General features: G+C 46.0%; 1 long non-coding RNA gene across 1 annotated transcript in view; it reads left to right on the top strand.

Moving 5' to 3' along the window:
• Positions 1–2,755, top strand: part of LOC149347590 (uncharacterized) — a 163,012-nt gene extending 160,257 nt beyond the window's left edge. Inside the window, exon 2 of the long non-coding RNA XR_016292157.1 lies at positions 2,201–2,755. This is a non-coding gene — a long non-coding RNA (uncharacterized LOC149347590). The remainder of the gene's footprint in view (positions 1–2,200) is intronic.
• Positions 2,756–19,283: the final 16,528 nt, after the last annotated feature.

The following is a 19,283-nucleotide window of genomic DNA, read 5'->3' as shown; positions in this document are numbered from 1 at the left end:
ATAGCGTAGTGGGTTAGGCTTTCCATTCTGAGCAGTTTGACACCTCTGAACGCATTTTTCATTTTTTCAGTGGTTTCATTTTGTTAATTGATCAATTATGTTCTCTAAAATTGATCAATTACGCACTCTAAATTTTCTTAATTAGCATAATGATGCATTGCCTTTTTATTCTGAGCATTTTAACACCTTTGAACCCCTTTCTTCAATTTTTTATTTCTTTTATTAATCAATTTAAATACTATGATTTCATGTAATGCCCCTATGCAATGCCCCGCCTAGGCGTCCTTAAGAAAAAATACACATGATGGTCGCCTCGTCCTCGCCTATCGCACACCAATCAATCATCAGTGACTATAACCCCAAATTGCCAGGATACTTTTTTTACGGAGCCCTCGAATATAGGTCACCGGTTTAAATCCCTGGCGTGAGCTAGGCTCTAAGATGCGAAGTTTATGCGTCATGAAACGCTGCATCGTATAACATCATCCGCAACATTCTGCGGAAAATAGTTGGCATGAGAATTTTTTTTACACAGCTTCCCGATAACTTTCGACACGCGGTGTTGACTACTACGTCGGCTTTTCGACCGAACGAGCTATATAGGTTATCGCGTAATAATGCACAGCTTAACTTTGCATCTTTTTTATTAATGAAATTATCAGCCATAAAAGGCGGCTTCTCGCACTTGATTCCAAGGTGAACGAGAAGCTGTCATTGGCGAATATGCAACTGCAGCTCGAAATAAGTAATCCTGATTGTTGGAAAATAATTGAAAAGTAGTGCGCCCAGGCCACGAGATTGCACTGGAGTATGCTACGCACATTGCAAGAATGGTCTTATGACAGAACATAGCGCGAAAGGAATGGGACAACCCCGCCGCGGTGGCTCAGTGGTTATAGCCCTCGGCTGCTGACCCGAAAGGCACGGGTTCGATCCCGGCCGCAGCGGCTGAATTTCTATGGAGGCGAAATTCTAGAGGCCCTTGTGCTGTGCGATGTCAATGCTCTCATAGCCTCAGTCGCTTTGGGACGTTAAACCCCATTAAACCAAACCAGAAGATGACCACCACACGAGTGCACCGACTGTTCTCAAGGCGCCGACTTTCTCGGCAGATTAGCCGCGAAAGATGATGTACTTAGAAGTAACTAATTCCGATTCCTTTTTAAACAATCTCTGGTACCATCCTGCCTTGCTAGAATACCAGATTTCCTGAATTCCACGCCGCAGCTGCAGTCGCGTCCACACGAGTGCACCGACTGTTCTCAAGGCGCCGACTTCCTCGGCAGATATGCCGCGAAAGATGATGTACTTAGAAGTAACTAACTCCGATTCCCTTTTTAAACAACCTCTGGTACCATCCTGCCTTGCTAGAATACCAGGTTTCCCGATTTCCACGCCGTAGCTGCTGTTGCTTCCACACGAGTGCACCGACTGTTCTCAAGGCGCTGACTTTCTCGGGAAATTAGCCGTGAAAGATGATGTATTTAAGAGTAACTAACCCCGATTCCCTTTTTAAACAATCTCTTACGGGGAGACAATGAAGGCGTTGTTGGGAGCGGGCAAGAAGTACTCGGCTCCGGCGGATATCCTCAACAGAGAGCAGGCCACCACGCTCAGACGACTACAAACAGACACCTACCCAAGCAGAGCCATGTATCATAAAATGTGGCCGAACAGATACGCGAAAGAGTGCGTGTGGTGTGGGGGCTACGCCACAACGTACCACGCCACCTGGGGCTGTGAAAAAAGCCCTTTACTACCAAAGGTAAATGGCCCTATAGAGAAGTGGGAGGCCCTCCTGGCTGACTCCGACCCGAGCACACAGCTTATGCTGGTGACGAGGGCCAAGGCAGCGGCGGAGGCCAACGGGATCCTGGACTAGGGAAGACCGACCACTGAAGCTCCACATCTATCTATCCCCCACCCCCAATCCCTAGCTCTTCCTTTTGTGACAATAAATGTTTTTACTACTACTCTGGTACCATCCTGCCTTGCTAGAATACCATGTTTCCTGAATTCCACGCCGCAGCTGCAGTCGCATCCACACGAGTGAACCGACTGTTCTCAAGGCACCGACTTTCTCAGCAGAGTAGCCGTGAAAGATGATGTACTTAAGAATAACTCCGATTCCCTTTTTAAACAATCTGTGGTACCATCCTGCCTAGCTAGAATACCAGGTTTCCTGAATTCCACGCCGCAGCTGTAGTTGCCTCTTCAAAACGGCCCGCCGCCGCATGGTGCTCAGCGAAGCCGAACGGGAGAGTGGGACCCAACATGCCCCCGCCGAGACCGGAGTCTTAACCCTCGAAGCGGCGCTGGCCATCGAGGGCAAATACGGAGCTTACATCCGGTGCCGCTGGCTGTCTCCGGCTACGGCAGTACCGAAGAGGAAAGCGGAGGATGAGGGAATCGGAGCGCCTTGAGGAGCACATCGCAAAAAAAAAAAGGTGTGATCTTAGTCTTTTTGGGGAGTAACTCATTTGTCGCTGGGTTGACACCTTTTTGGGGTAAGGTTACGCTGCTTCTTCGAGAGTATTTTTAAGGCGAAAGCCTTTAATGGCTTATACTGTCGTGACCAAGACGTGTTAGCACGTCACTGCGCGCGAATTTTGAAGGATGTCCACCGAAATATTTGAGACAGTTACTGCGCAATTTCCTTTCCTCAAATACAATTTTCGACTGGTGTTCACCGAGATATGTGAGACAGTTACTGCGTAATTTCCTTTCCTCGCATACAATTTTCATTTTCTTCATTACGGCCCCTCTTTCTCTTCCTTCTTTCACTGCCACTTCCTCCCTTCCTGTATGGTGCAGTTAAGGTGTCTTATACCCCTGTCACACGGGCATTTCGAAGGCCCTCGAATCGATAGTCTATCGACTCGAAGGCGATCGAGCGCTGCTACACGGCCAGTTTGAATGGCCATCGAGTCAATAGTCTATCGAGTCGACGGAGCAGCCCGGAACTCTATCGAGATTTCGAGGGCCTTCGAGCGTTGCCCAAGGTTGCTAGCATTGCTTCGAACGACAACAAACATGGCAGCGCCCTTCAAAGCCGGACGCCTCGCTTCGGACTGAATTCTCGTTGTTGCTGCCTTTTTCTGTCCGTTCACTGGTCATAAATGGGGCACCGGTCTTTCGCTTCGTCTCATCTTGCCTACAAGAAAACGTATAAGTGATAAGTTTGCTTTATTTTTTATTTAGAGTGACGACTCTGCCTCTGCTAGGCCTAAGAGAGTCGGTTTGTTGACAGTAATGGTTCCCGTTTTGACAACCAGATGGCGCCACTAGAGGCTGAGTTTATTTTTGCGTCTCTGCTAGCATACGCCGAACTAAATGCGGGAATGCGCCTCCGTTTAGCGTACGTAAGCGTGCATACGCTCGTGGTACGTAGACAGCATCAATTTATGCTCTTTTCTCACTGTATCTGTGTACGCCGCGAGCGGCGACGTGGTGCGCACAGCGAGAAGCAGCAGCGGCGCGGCCGTTCCAACTCGCCCGGGCAGCGCCTCCTCTATGAGGCGCTGGCCCGGGCATCAACAGATGAGAACAGGTCCTAGTTTTTGCGGTGAGCGAATCCGCTTCGCTTGCCGGATTTTTGAACAAGTGTGAATGCGCCTTATGACTGCAAAAAAGTGTATTTCTACATTTAAGTTTCGTCCAGATATTTTTGTTATTTGCGCGAAACCGAACGTAGCGATTGTGGCGCCACACGAGCTTGGCGTAAGACGCGAGAACAATTTCAATGGCCATTGAGATTTGCCGTGTAGCAGCACCACAACTACATCGAGTTCGATGGCGATCGAAAATCTCGAAGGCCCTCGACTCGATGGCCAATGAAACTGGCCGTCTGACAGGGGTATAACGACATGACTGAGAGTTACAGCCACATTTCCTTTTCTCAATAGCGTTGCGTTCAAAGAGCAACGCCTCCCGCGGAACGGGTGGTGGCGTTCCGTGGACTCCCTGGCAGCGCTACAACACGCTGTCGCGTTCCACTCCTAAAGGCAAATATTAAGCGTCATTAATTGGCAGTTAATTAATGCAGCAACAGAATGTGAAGTGAACAATCGCGTAGCAGAATGCAGCACTCAGCCTTACGCATTTCACCGCTTTAGCCGCTAAAGTTCCTCGTAATTTTTGCTCTTACCCTTAATTGCACTGCCATAAGAAGAGTGCCTAAACTTCTTGCACTGCCGTAAGAAGAGTAACTTTAAGGCAGTTAAGTGTAAGGTGCTCGAAATTTCCGGAGCCCTTCACTACGGCGTCCCTCATACCCTCAGTCGCTTTGGCGACACCCTTAGACCATTCCTGATTTGTGCGAACTCATCTCTTCGCACAGTTCTCTTCCACTCGTGGCTTGTGCTTCATGTTCTAGCAAACTGTTCAGCTGGTTGGTTCGGACTTTATACTAGGAACTGAAACACTCCACACACCCAGCGCAGCCTGTCTAGCTGGCGAATGCGTAAGGCAGCATCAGGACTCTCAATTCTTGCGCACTTGCTGAATCGGGTAAAAAGCAAAATGAAAGGTCAAATTTCGCTTGTCGCACAGCACAGGAACTCCCATTATTACTGCCAATCTGAGAGCTTGAAAGATGGCCGCCGGATTTCGATTTTTCTGACCCCAGTTTTTTTTTTAACAGGCATCAGATGAATAAGGCGAAACGTCACCGAGCAGCCTTTAAATGAGTAGATTGGTAATCTTAACTACCAGAATAGGCACCATCCTTACCGTTCCGAGGAGTATGTCATGATTATGCGTAATTAGGTTGGTGTAATCAGCGTCATTTTTAAGCGACAGTCCATACAGCTCGTTCGGTCGAAAAGCTGTCAACGTCGTAGTTGTCGGCACTAGGCCGACAACTGTAGCAAAACCTTTCTTTCAATGAATTAACATAGATCACATCGAATAGTTAATACCGCCTTAAAATCCAATGGCGAATGCTTTTGACGGTAGCAAAAACCTTAATAGAAAAAAAGAAGTGCAAGACTGCTGTCGGGTGATCTGTGGATATATTGATTGATGTAATAAAACCCTACATTATATGAAAAAAAATTGCGTTCGTCAAAGGTTTTCAGCTTAAACATGCATTTATCCAGAATTAGCGGGTTTGAACTTTTCATGATTTGTGGTCCTCTCGCAGGATATGAGAGACCAACGTCGTTTCTTCGTTGTCATGGAGACAGCTGACTGAGGAGCAGGCGACCAACGCCCGGCCGACTTGCGACTGCGATGGACTCCCATGGAGGCTTCTTGCAGCAGTAGGCGAGCCGCTTGTCCTTGCGAGAAATTCCTTAGAGCCAACTATGCAACCAATGGTGAGCATCTGTATCTCTCTTGAAAGGCCACTCAAGACACCTCCATCTAAATTTTTTTTGCCAGTAAAATTAATTTATATCGTCTTATGGAGGGTATTTCGGAAGCGAATGACGTGTTTATTGCTCGTAACTGTATAGAATAAAATTGAAAATTGTTCCCGGCCTTCCACTCAAACTCTGCTTGCATCATGCTTGCGTCACATTGAAGATGATGTTGGAAAGCCTTAGATCAGAATAACAAAGGTTGCTGGCGTATCCGCAGGCTCCTTTGGCGAACTCTCTACTTCATCTTTTTGAAACACAATAAACGCCCAACGTTTTATTTCCCACGGAAGCATGACGCATTCATTGTATTCAGCTGCGTATGCATCATATCGAGGACAGCATGCATGGACTCTCCACATCCTCTCACTCCGGAATTAGGACTCCAGTAATTAAAATGGCTGCAAGAGTCCATGCAGCACACTGGCAATTGGCCCAGTATTTTAAATGGATGGTTTCACTCTTGTCCTTTGTTGAACCAGCCTTTGCCAATATGTTCCCAATATTGGGCCAATTACCTGCGCTGATTGAGTAAGCTTCGGCTATCTTGGCTTTGGTGTGCTTGGGACACACGGGAAATAAAACGAAGCTGCTCAAAAAAAATGCTACGCCAGTTTTTGATATAATCATTGGACTGGCACTATGAACTGATGGTAATTACTGCAAAGGTCATCAGTCCATAGCGCTATGTATCACGTCCTTGGAAGAAATATGGGCCGTTTCCTGACAAAATTGCTTCGACTGCTGGCTGCAACAAGTTCGATCAACGGTGGCTTAGTGGTTACGGCACTCGGCTGCTGACCCGAAAGACACGGGTTCGATCCCGGCCGCGGCGGCCGAATTTCGATTGAGGCGAAATTCTAGAGGCCCGTGTACTGTGCGATGTCAGTGCACGTTAAAGAATCCCAGGTGGTCGAAATTTCCGGAGCCCTTCACTACGGCGTCCCTCATAGCCTGAGTTGCTTTGGGACGGTAAACCCCAATAAACCAAACCAAACCAAACCAAAGTTTTGTTTCCTTCCCTTCGCCATGAGAATAAGTCTTGTTTTTGTTTTTTTGCATACCATATCTCGTTAAGATTTCTCTCTGTGTCGTCGTTTACAATATTGCTTTGCTTGTGCCTGCGCAGACAACAAGGTGACAGCGGACAAATGATGGCGCCATCTTCGATGCTGCATCGCGGGGGGACATCGCGCCCAACCCATCAACCCCTGCAGCACTCTTCACACTACAAAACACTGGTAAGGAATAATTAGCTACAGTTTGTCTGGCTGCCAAAAGAACACTTTTGTGCCTCACAAAGGGGGAATATGATACCCTTTCCATAGAGTTAACCTTCAAACACAGCTGTTTATTTCACGCGATAGCGTTACAGGCCATATTACACAGAAATCCGGTGTCCGCGTTGTCAGCGTAGTCCGTGATAAATACAGGGTGGCGTAGAGTGACCCAGGCAACCAGTCCCGGAGAAGCAACGTAAGTGGGCGACCTCGATGGGCAACATAGCAACCTGGGTAGGTCAGGTGACCTTGTGGGGCCATCACAACCTATGCACCGGATTGTAGGCAAACCGCAGGTGGCAGTTTATAGTTAAAGACATGAAGTTGTTAGGGAAGACCAACTTGGGTAGAACGAGACCCAACGGGGGAGCACGGTACCATCGCACAGGACTGGCGCATTCCTTAACCACTTGCACAATGTGCACAGTGCGGTGTGAGAACTTGTAGGGAGATATGAATTTTAAGTTGAGAATGAACAATTCTAGGTCCTGTTCTTTATTACAGACAGTAGGGCCAGCTCTCCCTTCAGTTACGTTCATTGCGGTTGGCGACGGAGTTACAACCAACCACCTACAACCAAGCCCCTGCTTTTTGGTTGCAGTTGTAGGCAGTGCAGAAAGCACGCTTGCTTTGACAGCGTTCCGCGCCTGATGTATGAAACGGGAGTACATGAGGTATTCACATGACGACACGGGGGCCAGTTTAGACATGCGCCGTAGCCATACGCTGTGCTGTATGGACGCCAAAAAGGTGACCACTGTGGCTTGAGTGCACACCTCCTATAGGCTACTCCTCACCTCGTATTGGCTGCGTCAAAGCGTGGGTAGGTGCTCGCACGCTGACTCCTATGTGAGCGCCCGTGTTTCCACTTACTTAAGCCAGGTCCGAGCTACGTGGTGGAATCACGAGCTATGTCCATGAGCCCGCCTTGTTAAACCGGCCCGCGTGGCTACGCATGATCGCTAGAGGGTGGCCTTCCATAAGCAGCTTTCATTGTAATAGTCAATCGATTATGTCTGTAAACAAAATGCAGTCTGCGAGACAGCTTGCGAGATCGACGATGCGTGGCGGAGGGGATCAAAACTGCATTGTTGTGTCATCTGCCATTAAAGAGCATGGTGTCGAAGCTATCATGCCTCTTTAGTACTGTGTTGGGCGCGTACAAGCATGTTTCTTATATGCGCAACATGCATAACCGTAACCCGTTACATCGCATAGAATGTGCATGAAGTCACGCATTAAGGTCATCAAGCACTAGATATCTTGAAGGAAAGGTCGGCACCTCAGTGAAATATCAACATCGACCCACTGCACTAGTGAGCACTGGATACTGAGTTGGCTTAAAGCCTGTCACTGTTGTGGACTTGTATCACTCGTTGCACATCGATTGCACACTCACGATCAATATATATGGTCTTGTGGTTTTCTGCTAATTATTCTCCAAAACTCACCGCATCGGTTTTCTGTGGCGGTCGCAAAGGGGACACTGGCCTTCTGGACCCAAAACCGAATTACATTTTTCAATTGCAGTATTATTTTCAAAGTCTTGCCATTATTTTCTTCTGGAAACCTGTATTTGAAACATAATATTAACTTAAATCATCGTCTGGGGTAAATTTCCGCAGGAAGCGATATTTAACAGTTTAAAATTGTTACCTGGCTGTCTTATGTCGATCTCAGCATCTGTAATAGAGACAACGATATTTTGTTTTGATGTCAGTGCATATTATATAACCCCAGGTGGTCGAAATTTCCGGCGCCCTTCACTACGGCGTCCCTCAGCATAGGTCGCTTTGGGAGGTTAAAACCCGTAAACCATAAACCAACCATTTTGATTTGTATGGAAAGCTGAACACTCAGTGTTTGCAATAGAACACAATTCTTCAGTAACGGCTAAATAAAAAATTTATATATATGCAAAATTTTTCGATTCATACAATTAAAATACATCATGAATGATGGTGTATTTTCTTCTTGCTCATTCTTTGCTCATTATACAAAATAGTCATGCATTTAATTGTTATTGGCCCATTTGTTTGCACCTAGGTTATAATCATTAGTTAATATTACCGTAGGAACTAATTTAACTGATCTCACTTGAGACCATTCCGACCAATATGTTTTTAAAACTATCTCTCGATATTGCACAGTTGTCTCGCAGTTGAAAGTGATGTCCAATAAAGCTGGATCTGTTCCAGCTTAAACATGGAGCAACTTCCGTGGCCTCTACCTTAGTTTCATCTGCATTTTTTCTACTGCGGTGCACTTATCAGTCACTAATCCCATGTGGGAAAGAGGATCAGTATCATGCCTTCCAATTAAAAAGCGCGTGCTGTCTGCTGTTATTAGTGAGGCTGACATTTTACTGCCATATCTTATCGCTTTTCAATATTCCAGCTTTTATTTCCCGAAGTTAGTGTTGAAGTATCTTCTTTCTTTTAAAGCTGCAAGAAGCAGTGGCGAGACCACTGTCGATGTCGGGCGAAGAACTACAGCCGGCTGGCTAATCTGAAGTGCCTTCGTCACGTGGGTGCAAGTCGCTTCGCCGACAGCCAGACCCGCCTCCTCCTCAGGTGATGAGGCGGGTGCCGGCGATCACAGGTGAGGGAAATTTCAACCAGAGCATTACATGTCGCTAACTGCAGCCAACGCCTCGAAAACACTGGGGCTCTCATAGGGCCGGTATTTTCCATATTTACTGTTACCTAGAACACTGGACTTTAGATTCACTACTGAAAGTTTCCACATGGCTAATTTCATAATTCTATACGTTTCTATGAGAAATTTTATGCAGTCAGGATAGAGCATATGGACACGGTATGGACTATATACAAGCACGTATGCAAACTTGCAGACACCATATAAGGTCATGCGCATTATATGAAAATTGTGTAGAAATTATATGGAATGCTTACGAATTTTGTCCACATAATATATGGATTTCCGTATATTCCTTTAGTTACGGACTCCATATTCCCATAATTCTATACAAGCGGCTCATACGGACCGTTTCAGTGGGGTTACGGGTCTACACTATGTTGATCAGCAAGGCCGTCTTACGTAAAACAGCTATACCCGTTGCACAACTTGGTATTGCGTATTGCAACAGGCACATGCAGAACGTCACCCATTATTAGCCGCCTCCCCTTGAATATAGAACTATGCTGACATGCGCGTATGTCCTTAGAATCAGATCACTTCCGTATCGCCTCTGCTACCCCACAGTCGACCAGTGCATGCCCGGTACAATATTCAGTACTCAACCACAAGCAGTGAGGCCATTACGTAAGCTATTTAAGGATAAATGCTTTGAGCTGGAGTTACTGGAAACACTACCAGGTACTACGCACAAGCCGAAGCCACTTTCTCCAAGGTGCAACCTCCCCGCAGTGTGCGATAATCTCTGGCACGCTTTCAAACAAACAAACCCCACAGAAGCGTATCGTTCAAAACAGTTAGACAACAGTATGAGAATTTTTGACAGACAGATCAAAAACAGCCCTTTATGTCTGAAGCTCAGTAGTAGAAGACAACTGGGAGACAACAATGCGATTACCGTAGATTAATCTTTACAACCGAATACTACGCTGTCTGCTTCGCAACCGGAAAAATTTGAGATCGGACATTAAGAAGAGGATAAACTACACAGACTCACCAGGAAATCTAACAACGCTGAACTCAAGAAACACAGTACAGCTGTTAATAGAAGATATAATGCACAGTACAGCAGCAGTCGAAATACATAGAGAAAAAATGTAATAAAATTATGCTCGGGTCCGAGCCAAACCCATCCTCATAGCCGGTAACAAAAGAGCCGACGCTTGTGCGACGCGAGCTCGTCAAAGCAAACCAGCAGAAGTAAACATACCGCACGAAGACTGCTTGACACAATGTCAAGAGTAAAATAGCAAAAAAAATGCCAGTCTACTTTGGATGATGAAATCGACAACAAACTACACCTTGCAAAGCCGATTCATGGTGAATGGATGTCGTATCAACACCAAGAATGCTTTATTGAAGTGTTCCTGTCGCCTTCGCATTGAACACATATGCATCTCACACGCAACTTTATACTCAAGAACCAAGAAAATCCGCTTTGATAATGTGATGGAGTGGTCACTATAAGCCTTTTTTTAGTGTAGGAACCTATAAATAAGAAAAAGTATTTAAAAATGTTTTCCCACAAGCAGGGCTTTTCCCACCCCACCTTGCTCTTAGGAGAGAACGCAATAGTAGACTTCAAATCTCATCAGACATTTGTAACTTTTCAAGAACTAGTCATTCAGCACAACAGTGAGTTCTTACCAACCTTTTATCTGGAGTACGATAGCCTCAGCTGCTAATGCGCCATAAAATCAATCACCCCCTCTCCACCCACACCCACACCCATACTCCCCCCCCCCCCACACACACACACAAACACACACACACTTTCTTGCCAGAGCCCGGAATTTAATCGGTCCCATCTTTTCTGATTTCAGTGTTGGTGCAAATGGCGGCATTTTTGCGGACGGCGGGGGGGGGGGATGAAACCGCCCCTGCCATTCGAACGGAGAGGGAGTTAATGCCGTATAACAAAGAGACGATTCACATTGAAACCGGAGCTGCATTTTACAGGGTAACAGTGAAACACACTGAAAGATTTCGTTAAAGAACCCCAGGTGGTCGAAATCTCCCACTACGACGTCTCTCATAGCCTTAGTCACTTTTTGACGTTAAACCCCATAAATCATAAACCATGAAAGTTTTTACGGCCGATCTGGTTTTGCAGGTGTCAAATAATTGTGGTAAGCATGCAGTCATTATTTGTGCGCATGCGCAGATATGTTCATTCATAAACGTAGTTCGCCGGTCAATGGCTCAGTGATTATGGCACTCGTCTACTGAAACGAAAGACGCGGGTTCGATACACGCCGCGGTGGTCGCATGGTGTACTGTGCAATGTCAGTGCACGCTCAGGTGTCATGGTTTCCAGGTGGTCAAAGTTTTCAGAGCCCTTCACTGCGGTGTCCCTCACAGCCTGCGTCTTTTTGGGACATAAATCCCTACAAAACCAAAATCATAACCGTAGTTATTTCTTTACTGTAAGCGGACGTGCATTTGCGTTCTGCAAATTTTTTTCGGTGAATCACAGCATATGCTAACCTCGAATACTTTTTTCCTGCTAAATCCGAAATTTCTAAAATTCCTTCTGTGCAATGACACACGCTGGCTCTGGATTCTTTGTACGCAGCCTCGGAGGAAGTGGCTGCCGCCAGTCCTGGTGCCGTCAGCGAACCCGACCGGGTCGTGTGGAACATCCGCATCGCGTGCGGACTCGAATCCGAGCCTGACTGCAGCCTTCGCTACACTACATCAGGGTGAGAAATCTGGCAATAAAGTTAGTTCTAGTGGTGTTCTTTCTACTTTGATATTCCAGAATGTTTGATAAAACAGAAAGCTCTTCCTGGGTCGCATTCAGAAGCATGCCTAAGTTTTCATCGTCGAATTCAGTTGTACGCAGCGTTGGGCATGAACGACACTTCCGACTTTGTAGTTAAAAGCATTTATTAGGAATAAGGAATTTAGGGAAGGGTAATAGCTCGTCCCCCGCAAGGGAACCTTGAGTTTCAAGGTGATCGTGCTTGGCGCCGCCATGGACCGGTCCTTAGCCCCATACCGAAGCTGTAATACGCAGCATGGCGACAGCTCAAAAGGGTAAGGGTAGATAGAAACCATGAACGGTGGTGGTCAGGGACTCGGTCAAGCCCCCTTCGACGGATTCTCCATCTATTTACCAGGTGCGGTGCTCCGGGACCTTCTTGTGTTTATTGGGGAGAAGCACAAGTGACCAAATAGGAACCCTCAATCCATACATGCCGCATGGATTCTCAATTTCCTCCCCTCAAAAAGAACGATTGGGACCGGAAATGATACCGCACCGAAGGAATCAGTTTCAACTCCGAAATCTCCTGAGAATTTCCCCCAGTTCCTGATAGGTGCCCGCTTTTTGAGCAAAATGCTCCAGTGTCCGCACAGTACAGTGTTCTAGACACAAAACTGGCTAGAGACCAACATAGGCGAAGAATAGGAAGCTAAAAAACTCTCCTCCCGAGATCTGCTTGTGCAGGTGAAGTCCAAGAAGCGGAGTGATGTATATTGCTCACAGAGCAGAAACTTCCAGACTTTGACATTACAGCAACGCATCATAGAAACCTGAACAGCGTTCAGGGAGTAATTTCTGAGCGGCTGCTAATGGCAGAGGATGACAACGAGCTCCTCGAGAATTTGCGAGACCAAGGCATAAAATCTCTTTGAGGCATCACTATCAGGTGTAAAGGAGAAGAAATGAAAACACCTCACATCTTTCTAGCATTCGGCTGCACTCGCTTGCCCGAGTGTGTCCAGGTTGCATTCATCACGCGCCCAGTGCACCCATACATCCCAAATCCTAGAAGATGTTTCAACTGCCAAAAGGCCAAAAGTATGGACACCGCATCAAGGCGTGGAGAGGCAAAGAGACATGTGCCAAATGGGCCGAAACTAACACAGACAGCTGCCAAGCAACTGTAACAAAATGCACGAGCTGCAAAGGTCCGCATGCAGCCTACTCGCGAATCCTAAGTCTTCAAAAAGAAACGCAAATAATCAATCTCAAAGTGCATGAAAATATATCCTACCATGACGCACGAAAAAAGTTCAGCAAACAGTACACCATCGTTCATGTGTGCCTCCCCCGTCCCCACCCTGCTGCACTACGGTGTCGGCCCAATTGTCAGCCCAGCGGTACACCTCACATCGGCCTCTGGGACAACCAAAGTTAGTGGCAGTGGAAATCCAGCACTCCAATTCAGGCACCTGCCCAGGCATAGCGATCCACATCACTGACAGGTGCAGCCAAGGCTGCCCTGCCATCTCAAAAGAAAGGCTCGCTTCGGGTTCCCCGCGGAAATCCAGTGCCTCCTGCGAGGCGATGGATACAAGCTGTAGCTCGCCTCCGCAGAAGTGGTGGCGCAACTTCCTTGGACAAAGAAAGGGAGGGAAAATACCAGTAACAGCCCCCACAAAACCGGGACCATAGGTCTTTAAATACATCCCTGAAAGGCATCAGATATGTCGTTCCTAATTCACTATAACTGTAGAGACGTTAAAAATCTACCGTGACGTAAAAGCTATTCTGGATTTATATTTCCCGGTTGTTTTGTGTCCCCAGGAGAAAATCATAGGATCAGAACATATTTTGAATAAATCTAAAATCTTTCGGCACGGCCGGCAGCAAGCAAATAGGCTCCCTGGAGGTACCGCCATAGTCGTCCAAAGTAGTGTAGCCATTCCTGAAGTCAGACATCAGACTACATTTCAAGCAGTCACTATTGTACATTTTAAAACAATTATAATACGTTCCGTACATCTTCAGCCACACCTGACAGTAACACTCCATCACTTAGAAAAACTTTTATAACAATTACCAGCGCCATATCTGTTAGTCGGGGATTTTAATGTTCAGTCCAATTTGTGGGGAAGCGAACAGACACTAGAGGCTGTATTTTAGAAAATTTTATTCTGTGGAATAATATATGCCTAACACAGACAAACACACATACTGCTCTCCAAGGTCAGGAAAAAGGAGCTGCATAGAATTGTCTCTTACACCACATTCCGTTTTTACTGATTTTCAGTTGGATATCTTGGACAACCCATATGGCAGTGATCATCTATCCGTTCTTATCAACCTAGCATTTTATCCGGATATCATTCCAACAAAACCACGACGTTGGAAGCTGCATTTGATGGACTGGGCACTGTTTCAAGAAAATTCCAGACTAGAAAAATAGATCTAGATGAACTTAATAAAATTTTCGCAAACTGCATTATTTCCTCTGCCCGCCTGGCTATACCTCAGTCTTCTGGAGCGGTGAAACGCAACACCTGATACACAAAAAATATAAAGTAGCAAAAAAGAAACAATACAAGCCATGGGGAATATGGCAGGTACCCTACAAAGGAAATCTTATAAACTTTAGAAAGACAAGAGTGGAATCCCGATATATCCGGCATAGCGCCGAGAAGACTTCATGGCAAGGTTACGCGACATCTATAAATACCTGAACAACATCAGATGTAATGTGGGATAAGGTGCGAAACCTAAATGGTAAATACTACCCATTCACACTTCCCCTTGCAACAGCCGCTGGTATAGAGACAAACATCGAAGAACGGCAAGACTTATTAGGTGAATATTTTTCGGCATTCCAGCTCATCAATCTGTAAAAAAATGATTTCTAAAATACAAAACCACTGCCAAGAAACAGACTCCCTACAAGTGGCTTTACAAATGAACTGTAAAATAATCTTCTTGCAGTTCAAGAAATCCACAGTGTTGTCCAGTAGTAAACGGATTTTGCCCAGCCCTGACGAAATACATTATCAGATACTATCCCACCTTTCTCAACCTGCCGTTGAAGTACTTTTTTAATAACGTTTGGTTATCAGGTAAACTGCCCGCAGCATGGGAGAAATCTATCATCATTCCATTTTTAAAACCTAAGAAACCACCAACTTCTCCTCGCAGTTACAGGCCCTTGGCCCTCACCAGCTGCCTTGTGAAATCTTTTGAAAGTGTCGTGAATATTAGATTAACCTTCGTGCAAGAAGCCTGTGAGCTTTTCGATGTCTATCATTGCGGTTTCAAAAAGGCATGTTCCACAACAGACCACCTAATATGTCCGTGACTGTCCGTAGACTGCCCGTGAAGCTTTTGTACACAAACAACCAGAAGGTTCGGAATTTTTCAGCACTTGGCTGAACTGGCATTCGCGGCAGCATTTTGAACTGCCTAAAAGACTTCCTGTCAAATCGTTCATTCCATGCACACTTTGGTTCAACGCTCTCGAGAATTTTCATTTAGGAAAATGAAGCGCCTCAAAGGTGTATCTTAAGCACAACCTTCTTTGTTGTTAAAATGAATTCTATTAGTAAAATTATCCCACGGTGCATTATGTATTCAGTCAATGTCGACGTTGTTCAGACAGCTTCCACGTCCTCACAAAACATCCGAAAGACAAGGGCAGGTAGCAGCAAACTTTCAACATTGCCTGACTCGTTTTTGCTTCTCCCCACAAAAAACAGTGCCCATTCTTTTCTCCATTGCCATTGCTTCAGAGCCAATGCCCCAGGTTTCATTTGTGTATCCGCCGCAGGGAATCTGTAGCTTTGGCATTAAACTCCTGATCCCAACACGTCGCTGCTTCGAATACTGTATATGGCAGCCGTTTGCTCTACCATGTAAGCGAATGTTGAAGGACCCCACTAAAGGACACCACCAGGTTATCTCAATACGGAGCATACAACAGAGTCGTCCGCCTTCGTTCATATCTCGTTTCGAGACGTTGAGCGCCACAGTTTGTTTTATTTAATTTCTGTGGCATTCTGCAGTGGCGGATAAATTCTTTGGTATTGCGCAGACATTAATTAGTTAGGCTGCATTTTGAAACCTAGTTTTTCTCACAGCGCAGTGTACTGTGCTCATATAGGATTCTCCATTCGCAGCCGTGTCAGAGGTGGAAGCGAGAATTCGACCTGGAGTACTCGCTGCGTCTCTGGAGTCGACGCCACGACCAGGTCCTGGCAGTTCAGGCTCCACCACCAGCGCCCTGTGAGTGATTGTTGGTGAGCGGTTGGGATCAACCTTGTAGTACTGCACAGGTGAAAATGTTGCATAATTCCCAACAATGTGTGATTTCAGCGGTTATTAAATAGAGTGCCAGCAACAAAGCCCCGCCGCATTGAGCTTTTTCAGGAACTAAGGATTTAAAAAATGTGGTATCAACTTTCTTTCCAGCCTGGAAACAAGTCTTCTTCCCATCACGCTTGCTGGACGCAAGAGTGAACTTACATGCTTCCGGCTCGAGCCATGAAGCATGTGAGCAAGTTGTGCGTCCGTCTCAATTATCAACAGCACCCCTCGGCACAGCAAGTTATAGAGACCGATGTGTAACTCAAGATGCATAAGGCCTGAGAAACTTCAAGCACCCTTGAAAAGCGAGCTTCAACCAGGAATGGACGCTGTCACTTGGTGTGCAGTGGGACGCTACTCTGAATGAGCATTGCTTTACTTTGACACTGCTTTACTTGGGGTGGTCATACTCCATAGATACCGTTTAAGCGCATAAAGGGCAGTTGCAATCGCTTCTAGCATTCGCTTCTACCTGAAATCACCACTTCAAGCTATTGATACCCGGAGAGTGCCAGATGCTTAACTGCCGAGTCTTTGTGCAATATTAACAACCCCCTTCCATTTCTTCTTCAGTTACAAGTCATGAAACAGGTCTCTACACACTTGACTAGTCAAATAGACATCACAGTGCCTTGCGCCATAAACACAGTTTTTCTTGTTGGTTTAGTTCTCAGTTCTTGATGATCCTTAGTCGACAGCGCGGGGCGGGGGATTTTACAGTATTTTCAGAGAACTTTTTAGTTCAATATCAGCATCATAGAAAAAAATGTGGCGAAAAAAATAAGAGCTCCATCTCGAGCATGATAACTTTACAAAGCAAGAAAATGTAGCTGGAACTTTAAGGTTTCTATTCTTGGAAGCCGTTCTGATTGACGTTTCGGTAACTTCACTTTATTTATATTGTTTGTAATGTATCATTTTTAAGTATGCTCTGTTAAGGAGTGGCACACTTGCCAGTATTTCTAGGAACCTTCTAGATCGTTGCGTGCCATACTTGGAAGGCACTTTAATTCTCTCAAGTAGTGTTTCATCGCCATTTCTCACAGGCAGAAGCCTGGTCCCATACCTGCCTATGAGAGAATTTTTTTTTTACAATGCCTGTTTAACTGCTGAGTCTTTGTGCAACAACGCGCCATACATTTCTTCAGTTACGTGTCATGGGACAGGTTTCTACGCACTTGACTAGTCTTAAACAGACTTCACACTCCCTTGCGCCATTAAAACTGACTATCATCATCGTCATCAGTTCTTAAGCAAAAATCTGCGTTGAAGTAAAATTTTACGATTGGCTTATACATGGAAAAGTGGAATATATTACGAAAGTATGCGTCATATTTGCGCGAAAAGAAATTGTTTCTTCCTATTCCTTGGCCTCTTTGGTCATGAGAACATTGCTGGTCTGCATCGAAATTTCTGGAGTCCTTCACTATCGCGTCCCTTGTTACCTCAGTCACCTTGGGATGTTAAACCCACATTCAACTTCGGACCACCCTCATGGAAGTACGGGCATTCCGGAATTTTGCACACTCCTCATCGTCTCCATTAATGGCAGTGTTCAAGCGGTTCCTAATGCTTTGTTATATATCTGCGCCTATAATCCGTTCCAGCCGCCACCTTTCCAAGCCTTTTACTCTCCCAAGCCCTCGTCCCTGTGCATAGAATCAGTGCTGACATTCACCTTTCCGCCTTGTATCGTAAACATCCCCCGCCCACCCCCATTTCGTCTCTATGATTGACTGAGTCTGCCCTCTTCTTACCTTTGAGCCCTTCACTAAGGCGTCCCACATAGCCTGAGTCGCTTTGGGACGTTAAAATAAACTGTCTTACCTTTGTCCACTGTGATTCCTTTCAGCTGCGCTTGTCAACTACCTTTGAGCCTTTCTTTCTGAAGAAAAAATTCACTTTTATCGCACAACTGTGCAGGAGACGGATTCTGACTCCGCGGCAACCTGATGCAAGGACTTGCAGCAAGTGCCAGGGCCAGACCTACCTTGCTGCCACATACTGCAGGATAACTCTTCAAAAAGTGAGCTTCTGGTAACGTGTATATTCAGAAAAAATTGAGGGGAGCGCTTTGTTCACCTAAAGTGCGGTGAGGCGAAAGCCTTAAGCGCGGTACTCCTGCTTGTGTCACTGATGTGTGGTTAAGATGTTAAGCTTTGCCTCCAACAGTGGAACGCGACAGCGTCTTGCAGCGCTGACAGGGATCCAGAGAAAGCCATCGCCCGTTCGGTTCTACGCCTTGCTCGTCGAAAAATTGGTTTTTGAGGATACGAAATGTATCTTTCGCATACCTCGGTGGACACCTAAACCTCGCCGTAACGGGAAGGGAGGAAAATGGGAGTCAACCAAGACACTTGTTCTCTAGACGCGCCTTTTTCATTCCAAACCATCTAGCTGGCATGGCGGAGTGGTTAGCATGCTCGTCTTGCACTCCAGAAACCGGGGTTGCATTCCCGAGCTCGACCAATTTCCTATTCGGTTTTATTTATTAATCTGGCCTGACTAGAAAGGTTAATTAGGCTAATAGGGTAATTAAGCAATTAACCAAATTAACAAACAATTATTTCAAATACGATTCACATATCACTGATTTATTATTGCTTTCCGATTGGAGAGCTCAGGACAGGACAAGTTACCTGGGTGCGCTTCACGGGTTAGGGTAAAAGAGCGAACATAGCACGAAGAGCTTATCAGAAACGATCACAGAATGAACAAGGGAGGGGAAAACCTCAGGTTGCTAGAGCCAACGTTTCGACAAGGGGCCACAAATTGGGCTTATGCCGCACGAGGCGGACTTATGGTTGCTTGGCGGGGGAACTTATCACTCATCCGTCAAGGCAACTGTTTGGTCTAAGACCCTTTTCCCAAGCATTTCACCCTAGAAGAGAACCCTAGAAACGGTTAGTTATATAGAGAGCTGTGTAC

Source organism: Amblyomma mixtum, chromosome 4, assembly GCF_055824585.1.
Source record: "Amblyomma mixtum isolate Tamu chromosome 4, ASM5582458v1, whole genome shotgun sequence".
Lineage (NCBI taxonomy): Eukaryota > Metazoa > Arthropoda > Arachnida > Ixodida > Ixodidae > Amblyomma > Amblyomma mixtum.
This window is presented reverse-complemented; position numbering and strand designations above follow the sequence as displayed.